Below are 25937 nucleotides of genomic sequence, written 5' to 3'. Positions count from 1 at the left end.
TTAAAGGCAGTCAGCTGTTGTATGAAGTTTTTATTACTCCAGGTAAACTTAACAATTGAGCCTTTAAATCTATCCTTAGGTTTTCCCCATATGCCCCAAAAGAAACTCTTCTGAAGCCAATACTCTACCACTATCAGAATGACACATTACATTAAACTAAAATATATTGTAATTCTACATAGAAGTTAAAGCTGATAACCTGTATTTATTTTGGTCATCAAAAGAAGGGAAAAAGCAAATACCAAAACAAACCACTTGAAGGCAGGTAGGGAAAGAGAAGGTTAGAACCCCTGCTCTAGGGAGAGAAGACTCTAGGTAGAAAACGGTTTCAGAGTATTTAGGTTTATTGTCTTCAAATAAGATTTTAAAACAAAATAATATATAAAAAAGACTTTTCTTCTATACTTCTAGGTGAAGCCCACAGAATTATTTCAAAAGCTCTCAGCTATTGCTAGAGGTCTATGTACAGTGAATTTTTAAAGCTGAATGACTTATAAGTAATGATATACTACAGAAATTAAATGTGCAGTAATATTGAATGTTTTAGACCTTACTCAGGGGATGGCTTCACTCATATTTTTCGCTTATTCAACAAATATCTAGTGACTAAGAATTTATATCATTTTTATTGACCTATGACATTCCATTGCATTTTCTTAAGATACAATGATAATACAAAGTTATTTTGCTCACTATCTTAGTCTGCTGGGACTGCACTAACAAAATACTATAGACTGGGTGGTTTGAACGACATTTATTTTCTCACAGCTCTGGAGGCTGAAAAGCTGTGATCATGATGCCAGCATGGTCTGTTTCTGTTGAGGCCTCTCTTCTGGGCTTGTAGGTGCCCACTATCTCACTGCGTACTCACATGAGCTCTCATTTGTGAGTGTACAAAGTAAGCAAGTGAGCTCTCTGGTGTCTTTTCTTATAAGGACACTAAACCTCTTACCAGGGCCCTACACTTATGACATCATTTCAACCTTAAATTACCTCCTTAAGGCTCTATCTCCATATATAGTCACATTGGGGGTTAGGCCTTCAGTTTATGAATACAGCGGGGACACAATCCAGTCCATAGCACTTACAAAATGAAAGTCATGTGTATTAAGTTATATAAAAGAGGTAAAATCTGAACTCGTATGTAGTCCCTATTTTCCTATAAATAAAATTCCTTCAATTCTTTTTCTGCTATTTCATTTGCATGAAGTGCCAGTTTAAAGCTTCGCCTTTGTTCTCCATCATTTTGCTTTTCATTTCCTATATTTATCATTTTAGTCAAACAACCAGTTAATAGCAAACTATGTTTCTCAGATTGTTGTCCTAAGATGACCTTTATCAGAATCACTTTTGGGGCTGGTTAAAATTTGACTCCTCTTTTCCTCCTAGATTCTGAATCAGAATCTCTGAACATAAAACCCTATCCCTGACATTTTAAATAAGATTCTGATGTGCACAAAAGTTTGAGAAGCACTGACTAGATGGAAACTGCATTATTCATCAAAATAGGAAAGCAACTTGCGTGCTAAAGCAGGGTTAGCATTTTCCATAAAGTTTGCAGCATTTTAGTAGCTCGATGAATTCATCCTAGAGACAAACATCATTTTCCCCTTCAAACTAGATCCTCTAAGGGACTGTGTTCTTTACATCACCATTTTTCATAAAGGAGTGGTATTACTGATAATGGGAAATTAAGCCCATCAAACATAAATGGACTCCGACCTTCAAGCCCACACCTGTCTCATTCTCTCACCTAACAAATGTATGTGTATAAATGCCTATCAAGCAAACCAGATGCTCTTCCACAGAAACTTTAAAATAATTATAAGGAAGCATGAACACCTATGCTCAATACTGTATTGTCAAAGCTTTAAGATCTAAGGCTATGCTTAAAGGATTCAAGCATTAAGACTTTTTGAGATGAATTTTTTGAAAGATGCTTTCTTTCTCTGCTTTAAGTTTGGCAGCTGGTGAACAGTGGAAACATTAAAAGGATCCAAGCTCAAAAGTGAAAATTTTCTCAACTCAGCCATCTTTAATAAACTACTCCATCTTTAAACCTGTCACAATATTTGATTTACTTTCTCTATCTCTCAAAAGTTTGCTTGTACTAATTCTGATAAATAAATGAACAAAAAACATTACCTCGTGGGTAGCCAACAAAGAAACAGAAGAGTTCTGAGTGTAAATGGAGCCCATAAAGCCATAACTACTGGGATGGGACTAACATAGTTGGATGGGTTATAGTGAACCCTGTGGTACATATGAGGCTTGAATAAATAGGTGAGGATTATATAGCTGGAGGGAAGGACAAAAGGCACGTAATATGATGTCAACAGCATGAGATCATGTGTTAATTAAAGATCTTTTTGTTAATTATGGACATTTTAACAATGTTAATTCTTCCAATCCATAAAAATAGATTATCTTTTCATTAATTTGTGTCTTCCTCAATTTCTTTCATCAGTGTCTTATAGTTTTCAGTGCACAGATGTTAGTATACAGAAACACAACTGATTTTTGTATATTGATTTTGTATCCTGAAATGTTAGTGCATTCATTTATTAGTTCTAAAAGTTTTCAGTGGAGTCTTTAGGATTTTCTATACATAAGATCATGGCATCAACAAACAGACAATTTTACTTCTTTTCCAATTTGGATACATTTTATTTTTGTTCTTGCCTAATTGCTCTGGCTAGGACTTCCAGTATTATGTTGAATAGAAGTGGAGAGAGAGGGCGACATTATCTTGTTCCTGACCTCAGAGGAAAAGCTTTCTGCTTTTCGCTACTGAGTATAATGTTAGCTTATCATATATTGTCTTTATTGTGTTGTAGTACATTCCTTCTATACCCAGTTTGTTGAGGGTTTATTATGAAAGTATGTTGAATTTTATCAAATGCTTTTTCTGCATCTATTGAGATGATCACATGATTTTTATCTTTCATTCTGTTAATGTTGTGTATCACATTTATTAATTTGCATATGTTGAACCATCCTTTGCATCCCAGGGCTAAATCTGACTTGATTATGGTGTATGATCCTTATAATGTGCTGTCAAATTCTCTTTGCTAGTATCTTGTTGAGGAGAAAACATAAAGATGACCTGTTGTCAACCATTCTACCGTGTATAACTATAAGGACCTTGGACAGTTGTTATACTTAAATTCTTTTAGACTAGTTTGCTTACTTGTAAGTTGGAATTAATATTAGTGTTTCAGGACTTCCCTGGTGGTGCAGTGGTTAAGAATCCGCCTGCCAATGTGGGGGACATGGGTTCGATCCCTGGTCCGGGAAGATCCCACATGCTGAGAAGCAACAAAGCCTGTAAGCCATAACTACTGAGCCTGCACTCTAGAGCCTGCATGCCACAACTACTGAGCCCATGTGCAGCAACTACTGAAGCCTGCACACCTACAGCCCGTGCTCCGCAACAAGAGAAGCCACTGCAGCGAGAAGCCTATGCACCGCAACAAAGAGTAGCCCTCACTCACTGCAACTAAAGAAAGCCCGCATGCAGCAACAAAGACCCAATGCAGCCAAAAATAACTAAATAAATAATTTAAAAAAAATTTTAGTATTTTGCTCACAGAATTGTTCTAAGGTTTGATTAAGATCGTGAATATAACGTACTTAGTGTATTATCAGGCACAGAATAAGTGCTCCATAAATTTTTTATGCTAATGAATATTAATGTTATCTCCCATTTATCTAGCAATGCCACAATCCATCCACCACCATAACAAAAAGTATTGTCACGCCATCTAAATGTTCCTCTGGATCCCACCTTTATTTCTCTACAGTCCAATTTCCACATAGCAGACAGAGTAGTAGTCTTTCCAAAATGGAAAAGTGCTCATATTATTTCCCTTGTTGTAATGTTTCGATAGCGTAGTAATATATAAAATAAAATCCAAACTCATTACATTGGCCCACAACACCCTGACTGACTGATCTGAACCTGACTTCTTTTTCACTCTCCTCTTTTATCACTCTCCTCTTAGAGCTCAAGTCAATGTTGCTCCCACAACGATTCCACTCTGACAGAACTATCTAGAAGTTCCCACCCCACTCTGCATATACTACCTATAGCAATCTTCTTTAAAGTTTTCCTAGAATGTGTCTATTTAAGTATATTTAAATATTTGTTGAAATGTCTATCATCTGTCTTTGCCCATAGCAAAAATATGTTAAATAAGGGTCAGAACTTCTTTTGTCTTCAGGCCATATCCTGAAACAAAGATGGTACTGACACATGGTAAGAGCTAAATAAATATTTGTTGAATGAATACGTGAATAAATGAATGCGTACTCACATGACACATTCTTGTCTCTAAGGAGAATCAAGGATAAACAGAGATCTCAAAAACTCTATTAAGATTCATTACCTTCACAAATATCTCAGAGGTATCTCAAGGCATTCCAATATTCCCCACTCACTGAATAATTATCCAGTGGATTTCTTCAAGAAGATTCTAAATATGTATAATTCAGAGTGCCAAATATTTTTAAAAATAATTTCCATTTAATTTAACTGAATAGTAGACATCACCTGTATATTTCAGACGGCATAACAACACTGTGCGTTAATTAAGCAAACAACTAGCAAGACCTTGAATCCACTTATTACTATTTATTCAGAGTATTAAAAAGTTTTCTCATGCACACTGTCAAGTCTATTTAATAAAAAAGGCATCTGGAAAAAAAAGTGAGAAATCCAATCAGTCATCTCAAGCACATTAGAAGGTTTTTTTTTTCAACTGTTACCCACAAGAAGAACTGTATTTTACATTGATATTTAGCACATGCATAGATATATTTCTTATGCATGTAATTAAAACAAAACTTTCACATATCCTTATTCTGTGTGATACATTATGATATTTTTTTATTCTATTCTAGTCTCTATTTCATTTTTAAAAATGGTGGCAGCCCCCAGCTTCATTTTGTGACTCACTAGTGGGTCGTGATTCACAGTTTGAAAAAACAACAATTTGAATCCAAAAATGTAGAAATTTCTATTTGGAAAAATATATTCATATCAAGTGGGATATTCTTAGTATTTAGGATGTTCATTCAATTATTGCCTTAGGATGGGTTGCTCAGAAACAAAACTCAAGGCAAAGTTCATCTCCTTTGACTTTAATAATGTAGACATTCCTTTTTCCCCCAGAAGCTTCAGTACACACACTGCGTGGTTATAATGTACTTCTGGAAAAAGAGTAGATACAAACTTTGCCATGACACGCATACACACTAATATACACACACACAGAGTTGCATAAGAAAGAAGAGAGAGAAAAGGAACAGGAGTGGAGGTGAACAAGGAAGAGGAAAGGGGAAGAAGAAATTTCCAAATAAAAATAAGTTTTCTTGAAATGGCTTTCTCTATAAGCATTTAGTTGGAAATATTGGTAAGCAAAGTTATTAAGTCTACAATGGAATTAAATTATATATTTGTGCTTGGAACTTTTTTGGAGCATTTTTGATCTTCATATATGAAATGCTCATCTATAGAAAATCTGAATTTTGGTAGGACAGAATATATTATACTCATTAACAGTCTTTTGCATACATAGAGCACATCCTTATACTCCGCTATTTAAATAGTTGAGTCCTTGTGGCAGTTCATGTCTTTGAACTTGTGCTCTTCCTATTTCTTCTGTATGCCTTGATTCTGGTGGGATTTAAGCTACTCTTCCATACCACTGCAATTGCCTCTTCTTGAACAGGGAGTCATTACTAAGTAGGTTAAACATATGTTTTCAGGTACTTAGGGCAGTCCGCATTTACGCTCATGTTACATTAGAATTTTTAATAACACTACTGTGTATAACCAAAAGTGGCACAGATTTGACAACAAATTATATGAGCACCTACCCTGTTGGAAAACATTCTCCCTTACCATCTCCCCATCCATGTATAATAATTGTAAACGCTATTATATAATGAGCAGTTGTTTCCTGCTTTAAACATCTATCTCATTTAATCCTTCCAACAATGCTGTTAATTAGATATTATTATTGCCACTTCACAAACTAGGAGAGCAAGATTCAGAGATAAAGAAATATGGTCAAAGTAACATAATCAGCCAGTGGAGAAGTGAGGATAAAACTGAGATGTCTCAGACTACGAAGTGCATCTTCTCAGAGAGTATGCTACTCTGCCTCCATCTGACTGAGTGCCCATCATGCTGCTGCTAAAGAGAAGTGATGAAACTATTCAGAGTACTCTAGTGTATGTGGCTGAGACTCTGCTTTATGTGCGGCTGATACAAAGAGCACAACTGAAAACTGGAACACATTTCTTCAGTGATTTTACCAAATCATTCCTTTTGGTAAAGCTTCCTAAAGGAATATGTATTGCATAGGATGGTTAGTTTTTACTGTAGTAATATACTGTAAATTAAATAATTAAGTTTCAGACTAGGCTTGCAAATTTATTTTTTATCAAACATGTTTCTATGGGAACACATGTTACAGTTACAGATTTACAAATAAATATTTAGAAAACATGGCATCAAAAGTTTGTAAACGCGTTCATTATCTGTGATATATATAATGAAGTTCCCAAAGATAGCAAAAATCTCAGGAGTTTCTTTTAAACTGGAATATGAAGAAAACCTAAATTATACCTCACTGTTCCAAACAAGCTGACCAGAACCTCACTGCAAGGGGAATGAATCATTTCTGATCAATATCCTTTTATAGACAAACCACAGAGTGAGTGTGTAAAGCTAATTCAGAATTTTAAAAGTGATTCACACACTTTTATCAAACCAATAAAAGTATATACCAAACAGGGCTGTAGTACCTTAAAGTGGAGCACAGAGACCAAATGTTTGTCAAAAATATTAACTTTCTCTTCTTAAATGGCTTAAGCATATTTCCTTAATTTTAATAAAGTGAGCCCAGAACTCTTCATTTCACCCTGTATTGGAACCACCAAGACTTTTATTTAAGAGAGATAATAAAATAGCTTATAATATATTTCTTTTAAAGTTGATATCCAATACTGAGTACTCCTCAGAGGTGGAAATTAAAGGCTTTGTCATTAGCCCACTGCTAAACACGTAGAAAAATTTTGGTTGAGGAAAGGAGTAATTAAACTGAGCTTGTTTGCTTCCTGTAATACCAGCTTCCGCAACTAATAGATGGAGAATACTACTTTCATTTTTTAATTTTATGTCAAGTCATTGTGGGATTTGAATGGAAATTATTAACCAAATTTGATATGGTGTTAATACTTTTCTTGTGACCCCAATTAATGACTAACTTAATCTTTTGTGCAAAAATTACCATTCCAGTGGTAGGTTATTAGAAATGTAGTTCCCTGATGTGGCATTTTCAGAGACACAAGGATTTTAAGTGCCTTATATGTTATGTCTTTCTTAGTGCATAATATTGTTACTTTGTGTTATTATTAGTGATGTTAATTTTGATCGCTTGATTAACATGTTGTCTTCCAGATTTCTCCATGGAAATATCTTTTTTGTGTGTGGTAATTAATATGTAATTTGTTGAAAGACACTTTGAGAGTGAGTCATATTCTATCCTGAACTAAATATTTACCCATTGTTTTGAGCAGACATTGATAACTCTTGCTTGAATTGATTATTAATGAGAATTGCCAAAGGCATGTTCTAACCCAGTCATTCCTTAGACATGTATACGTTTGTATTTAACTGTAAGGAAGAGGATTTTTTCCTTCTTATTTTATTTGTATAAATATGGATTCTTATTTTACTCAATGGGTTATCATCTATTACTATCATTATCTATTTGATGCTCAAATTTCCCGATTTTGCCAGAGGGAGCTCCTTCAAACTGACTTGTGTTTGTGTCCTGTAGACATTCCTCATGATTCCTAGAGAATTTTCTTTTGTCTGTACACTAAAATGCTCCAGGGCCATTTTATACCGTCCTTGTTCCACACCAAGAATCAGCCATTTCTTCAACAGGCCCTGCTATCTTTTACTTAAGGATAGTATTTAGAAATGAAGATCGGGATATTAGGTATAGTCATTGTTACTGGAACATAATTTCTTCTACTCTCTGTCAACATAGAGAGGTCAGGAACCTACGTGCCTGCATGCGCATGAGTGCATGCATGAGTCGTGCCTCTGTCTATCCCTGTATTGTCTATGTTTATATTTATCTATCTCTCCATGACTAAATAGCAAAAACATTTAATAGACATCTCTATTCCAAGTCAACACCAATACCACAGTGTTAATTCAAATCTTCTCCTTTTCCATATTTGGAACTTCTTTCCCCAACAATGCAACACCTAGCTCCTATTATCCTTAGTATATTTATTTATATGCTTAATTCTACAATACTCAGAAAGTAACTTTAGAGTTGCTAAACCATACTACTGCAAAAGACTAACTTAACAAACTAGACTTAAAAATCTGTTTATATTTTTGTTTTTTATTTAGGCTGACGTTATATAGTCAAAATACTCTATACAACAGTTGCTCAGGTAATTACTGTTTTTCCTTCAGTGTAGTTAGGTTATTAATTTGAAATACATTATTTAAAAAATTTGTATTATTTTAAGAATTTTTCCCATTCTATTTTATCTAACATGCCAAACATTAACATAATTCAAGAGATCAAACTGTATACACAAAGCTAGAATCAGAGAAGTGACTACCCTACCTTCCACCTCATCCCACCCTCTCTCAAAAACAATCAGTTACATTATTTCTGGTTTATCCTTCCATGTTTCTTTTTACAAAAAGAAGCATGCTCAGATACACTTTCTTATTTCTCCTTTTTTCTTCTATAAAAAGTGGCATTTCATGTGTACTACTTTTTATCTTTTGCTTTTTTTCTCTCATTTAAAAACAATTAATATTCATTTACAGAGAACCTCCTCATTCTTTTACAGCTGCACAGTATTCACTGTGTGTGTAAAAGTTTATTCAGTCACTCTCCTACGTATGGGCATTTAGATTGTTGCCAATACTTCTACTTTCTGGAACTTATTGATAGTTTCAATATAAACAGATATTTGATCAGTTTTTGTGAATCTTTCATATGCTCCTGAGGACAATGTATGTTCTCTATCATCAGAGTGTAAATTTTAATATATAACCATGAGATGCACCTTATTTTTTATGTCTTTCAGGAACCTAAATTTTCCTCTCTTGCTTCTTCTTTTCACCATTTTATGCAAGATCTGTCTTATTTAATATATATCCATACATCTATGTTTGTGTATATATCTTTCAGGATCTTAATTTTCTTCTCTTGCTTCTTCTTCCCTTCACCACTTAGTCTCCAGGAGGAATTCTTCCTTTTTTTTTTACCTTCTTCTGCCTCAGAAGCATTGCCTTTTTAAGATTGACACTTTGAGTCCAATTCACTTTTAGATCCCTTCCCCATAGAATGCTATCTGACCTACAAAGATTCTTAGGGTGAATTTTTTCTTTCTGAGGGTGATTTCAGTTCTTCTCTTTTCTACATAGATTTTCTGGATCCACTTAACTCTTCAAAAGAGCTTGGAGCAAGAAATAGCTCTGCTAGAAATTGGTGTTTATTTTTCTACATAGAGGTAATTTGAAGTCTGTTTTGCTTTCTCTCTTCTATTTAAATTCAAGGTATGATATTTGGAGGAGAGCTAGGCAGTTGCTATTTCCGCAATTAATCACCGAATAAAATTTAAAGGGCTATTATCAAAAGTATGTCTTTACTTTTGGTAACATTGCTACTTAGAACTTTTTGATCATAATTTAAACTTAAAGCCAACTGAAACAACATCTGGATCATGATTAACATTTCACCTTTTTGCAGAAGGAGATATGATTTTCTAATACTTAAAGAAGGTAGACATCCATCCAGATCATTTGAAATCATTTTCAGTTCATTAAAATGAAAGAATAGAAGACACTGGATGTGGGGAGGCAAGAACACCATCTTGTTTTTAATTACTCTGATTTATCATCTGGTTGGTAAGTAGGAAATTTTTGTGAAACTTGGACTCTGAGATTAGTGATAAGATTCAAGGTTAAGGCACTATTTACTGGAAGTTTATATTGAGCCCAAGCAGCTTAATTCATAATGTTTTCCTTTTCACAAAGCCTGAGGGAAAACAAAATCAGTAAAAGTTCAGAATAATCTTGTATTTTTCTTGACAAATTTTTCTTCAAGTTAATAAAGAGTGAAATAGTGACTAATAATGGGATAGCCTTACCAAAAGTTTCCTTGAAATTTATCTAAAATATTTTCCTGAGGAATTCAGACATGCAATTTATCAAGGAAAGAATCTAATACAAAAATAGATGCAATGTACTATAAAAAATAGGTGCATAGTCGTTGTTTAATTTTTGTTGTTTTTTTATCTGTATGTCATCATGGTCACAGAGTTAATACGATTAAACAGGTTTATCCAGATAGTCATGTAGTTATAGCAGACTTTGAATGAATATATTGGCAAAATGTCTTTATCTATTGCTGCCAGCAAACGACACTGCTATTAGATTACTCATTTCTCTCCATAACCTCTCCTCAGCTTCAAGGAGTTGCACGACTTATTATTTTTGGATTTTTATAGATTCCAGGGCTTCTTTTTCCTGGTTAGCATGATGACACAGTGAGCCTGCTATACACCCACATACCAAGGAGTGGGAAAGCAGAACAGAAAATGAGACAATTTATTTAAATAGGCTGAGTGATCCAAATGAGACTACATAAATAAATCCTGATACAACTAAATTAAATGAATGTTTAAATTTAACAGAGACTATTTTATCTGGAAAGCATGAAATATCTTCAATTGACAAGTTCAGTTGTACCTAAGAAGGATATGAGAAATTTTTAGACTATAAGAACTATATTTTTTCCATATATATTAGTGTACTTGAAAGTCCCCTATATAATAACATTTTAACAGTGTCAAGATTTAATACCATTATTTCTACATTCCATTTTTTCATGCAATCTCATTTACATGGACAAGTTCTGTCCCTTCCTTATACCACCACCTCTACCCCTGGTTCTAACAATTAAACAGAGAATTAGTAAAGCAGTGTTTTTCTTTGCACAAGTATAACATGGATAAACTGGCCTATCAGTTTGTAGGTATATTTGTTAAGCTCCCAATAGGAAACAGATGGCATCCTCATATGGGTACTTCAGAAGAGTTAAATGAAAGGACTATTTACAAAGCTGTTAAAATATTCAGGGAAAGCAGCAAGGAATACAATAATACCCAGCAACAGTCATTACCAACAGTAGATCTGACAATACAAGGGGAGGAATTCTGAAAAGGGATTTAGCATATGTAAGGGTCCATCAGACAGAAGTTGTGGCTTTCAAAAGAGAAATGTGGCTACTGTCAAGTCAGCCCTGGCAGGGAGGAAGACAGAGGAATAAATAAACCTACCTCATTATCCTCCTGCCCTCCCTCATCTCCTGCAGGTGCAGAACCCAGAGGCAAGGGAGCTGTCTGATACTTTCCATATAGTCACCTTCTTATGCACAAATCAGAATGGAGACTAGTCAAAAACAGATATGGAACTGCAAAATGGAGAATGTACAGCCAATCAGGAAATGAGAAGTTTCTTTTAAGGCTCAATATTTTTATCAAAAATATTACATTATAAATTTTAAAAATATATATTTTAATATCAAACAGATGTGGGATTGAATCCCAGCTCTTTCCCCATAAGCTGTGTGACCTTGAAAAAGTTACCTTAATGCTGCCAAACCTCAGCTTAACCATCATTAAAATGGAGCAGGATACCTTTAAGATGGCAGAGGAGTAAGATGTGGAAATCACCTTCCTCCCCAGAAATACATCTACACGTGCACAACTCCTACAGAACACCTACTGAATGCTGACAGAAGACCTCAGACTTCCCAAAAGGCAAGAAACTCCCCATGTACCTGGGTAGGGCAAAAGCAAAAAGAAAAAAACAGAGACAAAAGAATAGGGACGGGACCTGCACCTCTGGGAGGGAGCTGTGAAGGAGGAAAAGTTTCCACATACTAGGAAGCCCCTTCACTGGTGGAGATGGGGGGTGGGCGGGGGGGAAGCTTTGGAGCCATGGAGGAGAGCACAGCAACAGGGGTGCAGAGGGCAAAGTGGAGAGATTCCCGCATGGAGGATTGGTGCCGACCAACACTCACCAGCCCGAGAGGCTTGTCTGCTCACCCGCCGGAGCGGGTGGGGACTGAGAGCCGAGGCTCTGGCTTTGGAGGTCAGATCTCAAGGAGAGGACTGGGGTTGGCTGCGTAAACACAGCCTGAAGGGGGCTAGTGTGCCACAGCTAGCCGGGTGGGAGTCTGGGAAAAAGTCTGGACCTGCCTAAGAGGCAAGAGACCATTGTTTTGGGGTGTGCGAGGAGAGGGGTTTCAGAGCACCGCCTAAACGAACTTCAGAGATGGGCGTGAGCTGCGGTTATCAGCACGGACACCAGAGACGGGCATGAAATGCTAAGGGTGCTGTTGCAGGCACCAAGAAGCCTGTGTGCAAGCACAGGTCACCATCCACACTTCCCCTCCCAGGAGACTGTGCAGCCCTCCACTGCCAGGGTCCCGTGATCCAGGAACAACTTCCCCGGGAGAACACACAGTGCACCTCAGGCTGGTGCAACTTCATGCTGGTTTCTCCTGCCACAGGCTTGCCCCACATTATGTACCCTGCGCCCCCCCGCCCCCGGCCTGAGTGAGCCAGAGCCCCCTAATCATCTGCTACTTTAACCCTGTCCTGTCTGGGTGGGAACAGACGTCCTCAGGCGATCTACACACAGAGGCGGGGAAAATTCCAAAGGTGAACCCTAAGAGCTGTGTGAACAAAGAAGAGAAAGGGAAATTTCTCCCAGTAGCCTCAGGAGCAGCAGATTAAATCTCCACAGTCAAGTTGATGTACCCTGCATCTGAGGAATACCTGAATAGACAACGAATCATCCCAAAATTGAGGCGGTGGAATTTGGGAGCAACTGTAGACTTGGGTTTGCTTTCTGCATCTAATTTGTTTCTGATTTTACATTTAACTTAGTTTAGTATTTAGAGTTTATTATCATTGATAGATTTGTTTATTGATTTGGTTGCTCTCTTCCTCCTTTTTTAAAAATGTGTATATATATATATTTTTTTCTTTTTCTCTTTTTGTGAGTGTGTATGTGTATGCTTCTTTTAGTGATTCTGTCTGTACAGTTTTGCTTTTACCATTTGTCCTAGGGTTCTGTCTATTTTTTTTTTAGTATAGTTTTTAGTGCTTATAATCATTGGTGTGTTTGTTTTTTGGTTTGGTTGCTCTCTTCTTTCTTTTTCTCCTTTTTTTATTACTTTTAAAAAAATTTTTTTAATGTTTTTTAATTTTTATTTTAATAACTTTATTTTGTCCCTTCCTTCCCTCCCTCCTTCCTTCCTTCCTTTCTTTTCTTTCTTCCTTCCTTCCTTCTTTCCTTCCTTTTTCCCTTCTCCTCTGAGCCATGTGGCTGGCAGGGTCTTGGCGCTCCAGCCGAGTGTCAGGCCTGTGCCTCTGAGGTGGGAGAGCCAAGTTCAGAACATTGGTCCACCAAGACCTCTGGTTCCTTGTAATATCAAATGGTAAAAGCTTTCACAGAGATCTCCATGTCAATGCTAAGACCCAACTCCACTCAACAACTAGCAAGATACAGTGCTGGACACCCTATGCCAAACAACTAGAAAGAAAGGAACACAACACCACCCATTAGCAGAGGCTGCCTAAAACCATAATACAGTCACAGACACCCTAAAACACAGCACCAGATGATGTCCTCCCCACCAGAAAGACAAGATGCAGCCTCATCCACCAGAACATAGGCACTAGTCACCTCCATCAAGAAGCCTACACAACCCACTGAACCAACTTTAGTCACAGGGGGCAGCCACCAAAAACAACGGGAACCGTGAACCTGCAGCCTGCGAAAAGGAGACCCCAAACACAGTAAGTTAAGCAAAATGAGAAGACAGAGAAAAACACAGCAGATGAAGGAGCCAGGTAAAAACACACCAGACCAAACAAATGAAGAGGAAATAGGCAGTCTATCTGAAAAAGAATTCAGAGAAAGGACAGTAAAGATGATCCAAAATCTTGGAAATAGAATGGAGAAAATACAAGAAATGCTTAACAAGGACCTAGAAGAACTAAAGAGCAAACAAACAATGATGAACAACACAATATATGCAATTAAAACTTCTCTAGAAGGAATCAATAGCAGAATAACTGAGTCAGAAGAATGGATAAGTGACCTGGAAGATAAAATAGTGAAATAACTATTGCAGAGCAAAATAAAGAAAAAAGAATGAAAAGAATTGACGACAGTCTTAGAGACCTCTGGGATAAGATAAAATGTAACAACATTCGAATAATAGGAGTCGTAGAAGAAGAAGAGAAAAAAAAAGGGACTGAGAAAATAATTGAAGAGATTAGAGTTGAAAACTTCCCTAACATGGGAAAGGAAAGAGTTAATCAAGTCCAGGAAGCACAGAGAGTCCCATACAGGCCAATTCCAAGGAGAAACATGCCAAGGCACATTTTAATCAAACTATCCAAAATTAAATTCAAAGAAAAAATATTAAAAGCAGCAAGGGAAAAACAACATACAAGGCAATCCCCATAGTTTAACACTGATCTTTCAGCAGAAACTCTGCAAGCCGGAATGGAGTGGCAGGACATATTTTAAGTGATGAAAGGGAAAAAGCTACAACCAAGATTATTCTACCCAGCAAAGATCTCATTCAGATTTGATGGCGAAATTAAAACCTTTACAGACAAGCAAAAGCTAAAAGAATTCTACACCACCAAACCACCATTACAACAAATGCTAAAGGAACTCCTCTATTCAGAAAACACAAGAGAAGGAAAAGACCTACAATAACAAACCCAAAACAATTAAGAAAATGGTAATAGAAACATACATATCAATAACTACCTTAAATGTAAATGGGTTAATGCTCCCCAAAAAGACACAGACTGGCCGTATGGATACAAAAACAAGACCTGTATATATGCTATCTACAAGAGACCCACTTCAGACCTAGGGACACATACAGACTGAAAGTGAGGGGATGGAGAAAGATATTCCATGCAAATGGAAATCAAAAGAAAGCTGGAGTAACAATTCTCATATCAGACAAAATAGACTTTAAAGTAAAGACTATCATAAGAGACAAAGAGGGAACTACATAATGATCAAGGGATCAGTCCAAGAAGAAGACATAACAATTGTAAATATTTATGAACCCAATATAGAGCACTTCAATACATAAGGCAAATGGTAACAGCCATAAAAGAGAAAATTGAGAGTAACAAAATCAGAGTAGGGGACTTTAACACCCACTTTCACCAATGGATAGATCATCCAAAATGAAAATAAATAAGGAAACACAAACTTTAAATGATACATTAAACAAGATGGACTTAATTGATATTTACAGGATATTCCAACAAGAAACAACAAAATACACTTTATTCTCAAGTGCTCATGGGACATTCTCCAGGTTAGATCATATCTTGGGTCACAAATCAAGCCTTGGTAAATTTAAGAAAATTGAAATCATACTAAGTATCTTTTCCAACCACAACACTATGAGACTAGACATCAATTACAGGAAAAAGTTTGTAAAAAATACAAACACATGGAGGCTAAACAATACATTACTTAACAATCAAGAGATCACTGAAGAAATCAAAGAGGATATCAAAAAATACCTAGAAACAAATGACAATGAAAACACGAGCACCCAAAACCTATGGGATGCAGCAAAGGTAGTTCTAAGATGGAAGTGTATTGGAATACAATCCTACCACAAGAAACAAGAAACATCTCAAATAAACAACCTAACCTTACACCTAAAGAAATTAGAGAAAGAAGAAGAAGAACAACAAAAAAACCCTCCAAAGTTAGCAGAAGGAAAGAAATCATAAAGATCAGATCAGTAATAAATGAAAAAGAAATGAAGGAAACAATAACAAAGATCAATAAAAATAAAAGCTGGTTCTTTGAGAAGATAAACCAAGTTGATAAACCATTAGCCAGACTCATCAAGGAAAAAAGGGAGAAAACTCAAATCAACAGAATTAGAAATGAAAAAGGAGAAGTAACAAGTGACACTTCAGAAATACAAAGGATCGTGAGAGATTACTACAAGCAACTCTATGCCAATAAAATGGAAAACCTGGAAGAAATGGACAAATTCTTAGAAAAGCACAACCTTCCGAGACTGAACCAGGAAGAAATAGAAAGTATAAACACACCAAACACAAGCACTGAAATTGAGACTGTGATTATAAATCTTCCAAGAAACAAAAGCCCAGGACCAGAGGGCTTCAAAGGCGAATTCTACCAAACATTTAGAGAAGAGCTAACACTTACCCTTCTCAAACTCTTCCAAAATATAGCAGAGGGAGGAACACTCCAAACTCATTCTACGGAGCCACCATCACCCTGATACCAAAACCAGACAAAGATGTCACAAAGAAAGAAAACTACAGGCCAATATCACTGATCAACATAGATGCCAAAGTCCTCAACAAAATATTAGCAAACAGAATCCAACAGCACATTAAAAGGATCATACACCATGATCAAGTGGGGTTTATCCCAGGAATGCAAGGATTCTTCAATATACACAAATCAATCAATGTGATAAACCATATTAACAAATTGAAGGAGAAAAACCATATGATCGTCTCAATAGATGCAGAAAAAGCTTTTGACAAACACGTATTTATGATAAAAACCCTCCAGAGAATAGGCATAGAGGGAACTTTCCTCAACATAATAAAGGCCATATATGACAAACCCACAGCCAACATTGTCCTCAATGGTGAAAAACTGAAAGCATTTCCACTAAGATCAGGAACAAGACAAGGTTGCCCACTCTCACCACTATTATTCAACATAGTTTTGGAAGTTCTAGCCAGAGCAATCAGAGAAGAAAAATAAATGAAAAAAATCCAAATCAGCAAAGAAGAAGTAAAGCTGTCACTGGTTCCAGATGCCATGATACTATACATAGAGAATCCTAAAGATGCTACCAGAAAACTACAAGGGCTAAACAAGGAATTTGGTAAAGTAGCAGTATACTAAATTAATGCACAGAAATCTCTTGCATTTCTATACACTAATGATGAAAAATCTGAAAGAGAAATTAAAGAAACACTCCCATTTACCACTGCAACAAAAAGAATAAAATACCCAGGAGTAAACCTACCTAGGGAGACAAAAGACCTGTATGCAGAAAACTATAAGACACTGATGAAAGAAATGAAAGAGGATACAAACAGAGAGATATACCATGTTCTTGGATTGGAAGAATCAACATTGTGAAAATGACTCTACTCCCCAAAGCAATCTAAAGACTCAATGCAATCCCTATCAAACTACCACTGGCATTTTTCACAGAACTAGAACAAAAAAATTTCACAATTTGTATGGAAACACAAAAGACCCCAAATAGCCAAAGCAATCTTGAGAACAAAAAATGGAGCTGGGGGAAGCAGGTTCCTGGACTTCAGACTATACTACAAAGCTACAGTAATCAAGACAGTATGGTACTGGCACAAAGACAGAAATATAGATCAATGGAAAAGGACAGACAGCCCAGAGATAAACCCACACACATATGGTCACCTTATTTTTGGTAAAGGAGTCAAGAATATACAATGGAGAAAAGAAAGTGTCTTCAATAAGTGGTGCTGGAAAAACTGGATAGGTACATGTAAAAGAATGCAATCAAAATACTCCCTAACAACATACACAAAAATAAATTCAAAATGGATTAAAGACCTAAATAAATGTAAGGCCAGACACTAAAACTCTTAGAGGAAAACCTAGGCAGAACACACTATGACATAAATCACAGCAAGATCCTTTTTGACCCACCTCCTAGAGAAATGGAAATAAAAACAAAAATAAACATATGGGACCTAATGAAACTTAAAAGCTTTTGCACAGCAAAGGAAACCATAAACAAGATGAAAAGACAACCCTCAGAATGGGATAATGTATTTGCCAATGAAGCAACTGAAAAAGGATTAATCTCCAAAATTTACAAGCAGCTCAATATCAAAAAAACAAAAAACCCAATCCAAAAATGGGCAGAAGACCTAAATAGATATTTCTCCAAAGAAGTTATACAGAATGCCAACAAACATATGAAAGGATGCTCAACATCACCAATCATTAGAGAAATGCAAATCAAAACTACAATGAGGTATCACCTCACACCAGTCAGAATGGCCATCATCAAAAAATCTACAAACAATAAATGCTGGAGAGGGTGTGGAGAAAAGGGAACCCTCTTCCACTGTTGGTGGGAGTGTAAATTGGTACAGAGCCATTATGGAGAACAGTATGGAAGTTCCTAAAAAACTAAAAATAGAACTACCATACGACCCAGCGATCCCACTACTGGGCATATATCCTGAGAAAACCATAATTCACAAAGAGTCATGTACCACAATGTTCATTGCAGCTCTAGTTACGATAGCTAGGACATAGAAGCAACCTAAGTGTCCATCAACAGATGAATGGATAAGGAAGATGTTGCACATATATACAATGGAATATTACTCACCATAAAAAGGAGTGAAATTGAGTTATTTGTAGTAGGTGGATGGACCTAGACTCTGTTGTACAGAGTGAAGTAAGTCAGAAAGGGAAAAACAAATACCATACGCTAACACACATATATGGAATCTGAAAAAAAATGGTTCTGAAGAACCTAGGGGCAGGACAGAAACAAAGATGCAGAAGTAGAGAATGGACTTAAGGACACGGGGAGGGGGAATGGTAAGCTGGGACAAAGTGAGAGAGTGACATGGACCTATATATACTACCAAATGTAAAATAGATAGCTAGTGGGAAGCAGCTGCATAGCAAAGGGAAATCAGTGGTGCTTTGTGACCATCTAGAGGGGTGGGATAGGGAGGGTGGGAGGGAGACGAAAGAGGGAAGTGATATGGGGATATATGTATACGTGTAGCTGATTCACTTTGTTGTAAGGCAGGACCTAGCACACCATTGTAAAGCAATTATACTCCAATAAATGTTTTTAAAAAATGGAGCAATATCCATATAACAGGGTGGTAAAATGGTACTCTTTCTCTGTTTCAGTTGAAACACTGAAGTCTAAAGCCTATATAAACCCCAGCTTTTCCCACATACTAAAGCAAGGTATGTGTCCACCTGATTAGGACTTACTAAGGAGACTGTGACAGCTGGTTTTGTGACTCCCAACTCTTCATTAAACTTGAGAAATTAATAAACATCTAATAGAAGGAGGGCAGAATTCTCTGGAGAGAAACATTGCTGTTCTGTACATTCTTACTGTCTTCTTAAAAAAAAAAAAGCACAATGTAAGAGCTGTGAGTTGAATTTCTGTGTGTTACTGAGGATGAGAGCCTGGCAGAAAGCCTCTCATATAGTTCTGAGAAACTGTTTTGAAAAGGTAAGGGGATAGGTCAGTATATATGTGATTTTGTTAAAAGGGTACAGGCAATCAAGCACACATTTCAGTAGAAGGTTGCTGCTAGTCATGAGGAACAGGTATCTTAGTGAATAGTTTTAGTGCTTTTCTAAGTATGGGTGGATGCAAGAATTTGGGTTCACAAAAATTTCTCCCGAAAATATTCAACTACCTGAAGGCCTGTTCTGCCAGTTTTCCCAGAGCACAGAGTACCACATTGCTTATCTCAGCCTTTCAGGGTGTATTATAGGTCAGCAACGTCAGAGCCTAATGACTTGGTTCTTGTAGAACTGGATGATGGACAACATTCTCTGTTTTACATTATCCTCCCAATGAAAAGGATAGACAGTGACATGCTTCCCTCTCATCTTACACCAAGTGGAAGAGGGATCTGAAAGGATACACCCTGATACCCTGACATGGTCCTCTGGGGGGTTAGGTAACATAGAATCTACAATGACAAATTATGGTGAGATCATTATGCTACTCCTCTCATGTTCTATTATTTGTTAAATGAACACATGTTCATTGTATTGATTAATATATTTACTTAATTTATAGATTTTGATCATATCCTTTTCATGTTTCATTATTTTTGATAATGCCTTCTAACTCTTCTGCTTTCTCCTTAAATAGAGTTTTTAATCTCTTTTACCTTTGCTGTTGCTCTTTTCTAGACTGTCCCTAATTCTGCTATGACTCTCCTGAGGTGGGAGGACTAGAAGTATATAATGGAATACTGATGTTCTCTTCCTTACACCCCCCCACCACATCCACCAAACAAACAAAAAACAACTGCAAAACACTGGATTGTTCCAGCTGGAATCTACAATTTGTGTGTTCTTATAATGTCTACATAGGTGTTAAAGAACATGTCCAGCACTGCAAAGAAATGACAAATAATGAAGGAATAAGATTTGATGAGCAGAAAAGTCAACAAAAGAAAACAAACAGTGAGGCTAAAGAAACAAAAAGTCTTTCTGCTTCTTCACTTTTCTGAGTTCATTTTAACTAAAAATCATCTCCAACTGCTATTCCATTTCTGTTCTACTCTGCGTTTGACATTCTTAGAGTTTCCACATGTTAGAAGTCACTAGTATGATGACAGGCCATCTCTCTGACATAAATATAAAAATGTGAAAGGGCAGTAAATCTTCATTGACTGACACACTTATGAGGAAACACTGAACTTCAGGGGTTGTTAAATGTCACCTGAGTTTGTTACTTAATCCCAAGTGGTTCAAGACTCCTGGAGTGACATCTTTCAGCATCAGTAAACCTATCAATATTCTGCTTGATTGTCTACTTTTCTTTTCTTTTCTTTTTTTTTTTTTTGCGGTACACAGGCCTCTCACTGATGTGGCCTCTCTCGTTGCGGAGCACAGGCTCCGGATGCGCAGGCTCAGTTGCCATGGCTCACGGGCCCAGCCGCTCCGCGGCATGTGGGATCTTCCCGGACCGGGGCACAAACCCTTGTCCCCTGCATCGGCAGGCAGACTCTCAACCACTGCGCCATCAGGGAAGCCCCAATTGTCTACTTTTCTATCTGATGTTCTGCTGAAATACGTTTTGATAAACTTAGGATATGTTTACACCCAGAATCATTGAATAACTACTATCCCTACATTTTCAAAGATAAGTTGGAATTTAACAAAGAAACCCAATGAATTATTTCATTACATGGTGACGGAATGATGTGACATGATAGTCCCAAGAATGGTAATATAAATGCCTCCATTTTAATCATAGCATTTGCATTTCAATTTATATATGTCTGATGCAGATGAAAAACTATCAATGATTGTCTCTTAGTGTCCCCTGACTTGTCACTAAGCTCCTTAGAAAATTGAAATTGTCCCACCATACAGTTCTGCCTCTGCTCACCCTCTGGCATTCTCCATGTCCCTCAGCACAGGGTAATTAAGTAATAATGACATCTCATGTGGGACACTGATATACTTATTGGAGGTATTTGTTAAGAAAGTATCTGACAAAAGGAAGCTCTCAACTGCTGAGATTTGTACAATTCCACTTATAGATTAAGACCCTTGATTTAGACCCTTGGCACTAGATAATAATTCTGTTAAATCAAACAGTTAATAATTCTGTTAAATCAAAGTGACAAGGAAGTAAGAACTAACTTAATAAGCAAGTAGATTATTCTAGTCTAATGACACCAACAGCTCTTTGTTGTAATCAGCTAGGAAGTAAATGAAATGAAGAACTAAATTCAAATAGTTTCTAAAAAGCTTAGAACTAGAAATACAGATCTAGACTTAGCTCCTAATATATTAGGAACCCAAGTGTCTGCTACTGATTATATGAGGAAATATATAGACCTAGATTACCATTGAGCTAATTCAAAAGATGGACATAACTAATTTATAAAACATGTCACAACAAGTTTCATCAGATCACTTGATTTTGAGGAAAGAGCTGTGTAGTGGATTGTATTTTACAAAGATGGCCAAAGGAATACCTCCTATCCTATACATACGTCTGAATTGTGACTTTGCTATTCTCCAGTTAAGATGTGTAACTTAATTTCTTCCCCTTCACCTGGGCTATCTTAGTGACTTGGATGAACAATACATTTAAATGGAAGTAATGTTTTGGATATTTCGGAACATTCCTTCTTAGGACACTCTATTACAACTTGACCTTGATATGAAAAGTCCAAGTCACATGGAAAGGCCATGTGTAGGCCCTTCACTAGCCAGTCATAACTGAGCTCCCAGCTAAAAGCCAGCATCAGTTGCCTGCCTTGTGAATGCACCATTTTGAACATCCAACCCATGTAAGCCTTCAGATGACTGTGGCCCAAATATAATCTTATTCCAGCTTTGTGAGAGACCCCAAGCAAGAACCACCTAGCTGATCCTAGTCAATCCAAAGAACCATGAAAAATAATGAAGCGCTGTTTTAAGCCACTGAATTTTGGGATGGTTTGTTATGTAGCAATAAGTAACAAAAACCTCTGATAGGGGAACTGATAACATATATTTTATTTCTTCTGGTTTTTTAAATCCAATTTGCACCGTGATTATATTGCCTTTATCTTTCTTAATAGCAGCTAAATTATTTATTTGCAATTTTCCAGTTGATATTCAGATATTCTGTAAGATATTAATTTTTGTTGATCTTTCTAATTACTATTCATCTCTCATATATTAAAACTTTTTTTGTGTTTCAAATTATACTATTTAAACAGTAAATGTGAAAGGAAGCTGTTTCCAGATAGCATATTCCAAGGTAGGATTTGGAAGATTCATTAGTATTACTATATAAAAAATGACAATTTTTTTTTTGGAAACAGCTTCTGTTTTGTGAATTGCTTTTAGCCTATGCTAATGATGGAACTCTTTCCTAGATATCATCTTAGAAAAGTGTAGTGAGATAAAGGGAGCTTAATAATAGGGGAATAATTTTTTGACATTTTAAATATAAATAATAACCTAACATGTTCAAAGGTAACTATCTATTATAATTTTATGGATATGTCCATTGTTCCTATTTAGGTAATGCTGAAAATACATTTATGATTTCATTTAAAAGAGCAACAATATTGCTTATTTTCCCTGAGTGTTGATTCACACACACACACACATTTCCCAAAATATTGTACAGTTTGTACTCTTGCCAGGAGTCTATGATACAAGGAGTAAGTGACCATCTCCTCATTAATTTCAAAAACAGTCTTTTCTTAAACTTTACTTTCTTGATAAATGAAATGTAAATGCATTTCATTTACAGTTTCATTTGTACTTCTGCAATTAATAGTAAAATCAAATATTTATTTTGTCTCTTGGCCATTTGTGTGTGATTTGTGTTTGTGGCATTTTTCATTAAATAATATTAACACTTTTCAAAAGTGGTTTCCAATTTTTGAAATTTGTATTATCTATGTAAATATTTCAAAAGTTGGATAATATTGAGAAGCACAAAGAAAGATTGAAATCTTACTACTAAAGAAAAATATGACCCTTTTATATATGATGGTTTTTGATGTGTCAACTTGGCTAGGTTATAATAAGCCTCAGAATTTCCTTTCACTGTGTTTCCAGTTAGAGGGGGCTACCAAGAATATTCTCTTTAGGTAGAGTTGGCAAATGAAAGAGAGGTAGAGACCATTTTGTTGCACATATACATTTTTCTCAGTTATTCAAACACTAATCTGGGTGCTACAGTGAAGGGATTTTGCAGATTTGATTAAACTCCCTATCAGTTTGAGTTAATCAAAAGGGAGATTATCTTGGGTGGACCTTAATGAATCAGCTGAAAGTCCTTAAAAATGAGCTTAGGCCTTCCCCAAAGGGAGAGAATCCTCCCTCTGGACAAAAAGCTTCAGATTGTGTTTGGGGTTCCAGCTGATTTGGGATCTTTTCTTCTTGATTGCCTAACTTACGGACTTCAGATTTGTTTAGCCAGCCCCACAACTGTATATGTTAACGTCTTTTAATAAATCTTCTATATTGATACCTTTGCTTATATTCATATCTAGCTCCAGCTTTACTTATATATCTCTATATCTATTTCTATCTATATCGACTACTAGATCTGCATGTCTGGATGAACCCTGACTGATGCAGAATTTGGTACTGGAAGTGGTTCCAGAAGAACAGAATCTTAAGGATAATTTCTCTGAATTTGTTTTAGGTTTTCTGGAGTTGGTGCTCTAATCTGATTAGATTTAAAGGAAAAATGATCCTGTTTCCAGTGGTAATGAGGGTACGAGTAGTGCATAGCATGAAGTGACAGAGAAGCCACTTAGATTATTGTTACCTGTAATTGGGTATCTATAGAAGATGAGGCTCTGGATGAATATTTTCCACTTTAAAATATTTTGGTCAAAATAAGGAGTATAATAGCATTTGTTAGTTGCTTTGAACTATGCCGAAGAAAACAGGGAAAGAAAATGGTGAGTTCAGGGTCTTCAGATTCCCAGTTGCAGCTCTACGTAAATGACCTGAAATCTTCTGTAACATCCCTGTGTTTAGAGAAGTGGCCTAAATGCACATGGCCACTCACCTTGCTACATTAACTTTCCTTTCTCAGCCCACACCTATGAAATCACGGCCAGTTCCTTAATTAGTTGACTGAGGAGGGAAAAACTCAGGTTTGGTTACAGAAACTTGCATGAAGTACAGGCACTACACAAAAGTGAATAGCTGTAACAGTAGAGCACCATTCTGGGACAGCCTAATAGGGCAATGATGAGGGGAGATCTTCCTAGTGGGCAGGGCAGGAGGTCAAGTAATGCATGTGGTTTTTCATTATGTCTGAATGAAGAGATGGCCAGAGGTATAAATCTGTATTGATTTAGGGACTGTTGTTAATGGTTTGGCTTGATGGTCAGGGACTTTGAGGAAACAAAACTGGAAAATTGATGACAAAAGATCTGGGGAGGATGTATGTGAATAGACTTCGCTGAATGGGCACAGAATGTGGAGATATTTCCGTCCCACGTGAATGTTCACCATAGGGTGATAATCATCAGAGAAGGGTGTAAATGATCAAGAAGATAGCATGACCTGTTCTGTGGATACCAGTAAGACCCTTTCTGCAGCCACTTCTGCCATCACTCAATGGGTTCATGAACAAAGTGGCCACACTGAAGGGATATATGTCATGCATGGGTTCAGCAGCAAAGACTTGTAATCACTAATGCCAACCTGACTACAGCCCCTGTTGAGTGCCCAAACTGCCAGCAGCAGATACCAGTACTGTGCCCTGATATGGCACCATATCTCAAGGTGAAGAGACAGTTACCTGGTGGTAGGCTGAATACACTGAACTGCTTATATCATGGATGGGGCAGCACTTTATTCTTCCTGAAATAGACATGTACTCCAGATATAGATTTGCATTCCATGTCTGCAATGCTTCTGCCAAAGCTACCATCCATGGCATGATGTTTTATATACACTCTCACGTTGTTCTGCATCTTTGATTGAATCCTGACTTATGCACACTATAAACTTTCATTCCCTCTTGTATTCATATGCAAAGTTACTATTTCCTATATGTTTTCATTTAATGATATTTAGAATACAAGCAAAGTCTCATTTCCCAAATTATCTAAATGAAATCCATAGGCCTCCGTCCCCCTCCCACCAGTACTGGCTGAATCAAGGGTCAATTTGTTATAGTTCCTCAGCCTGCCTTGACTCATTCAAGAAACACGTGACTTAAGCAGTCAGGAAAGAAGGTCTCCCCCACTCCCAATTTTCATGCAGAAGAGGTCATTCTGTTCAACTGTTACACTTTTTTTCTTTGCTCTCTGTTTCTACATAGCAGTGCTCTTACACCTTGTTATGGATTGAATAGTGCTTTCCCACCCCCACGCATATGTTTAAGTCCTAACCCCCAGTACCTCAGAATGTGACTGCTTTAGGAAACAGTCACTGCAGAGGTAATTAGTTAAGTAAGATAAGGTCATACGGGAGTAGGATGAGCCCCTAATCCAATATGACTAGTGTCCTTATA

Source organism: Delphinus delphis, chromosome 3 (assembly GCF_949987515.2).
Source record: "Delphinus delphis chromosome 3, mDelDel1.2, whole genome shotgun sequence".
Lineage (NCBI taxonomy): Eukaryota > Metazoa > Chordata > Mammalia > Artiodactyla > Delphinidae > Delphinus > Delphinus delphis.
Note: the sequence above shows the minus strand (reverse complement) of the source record.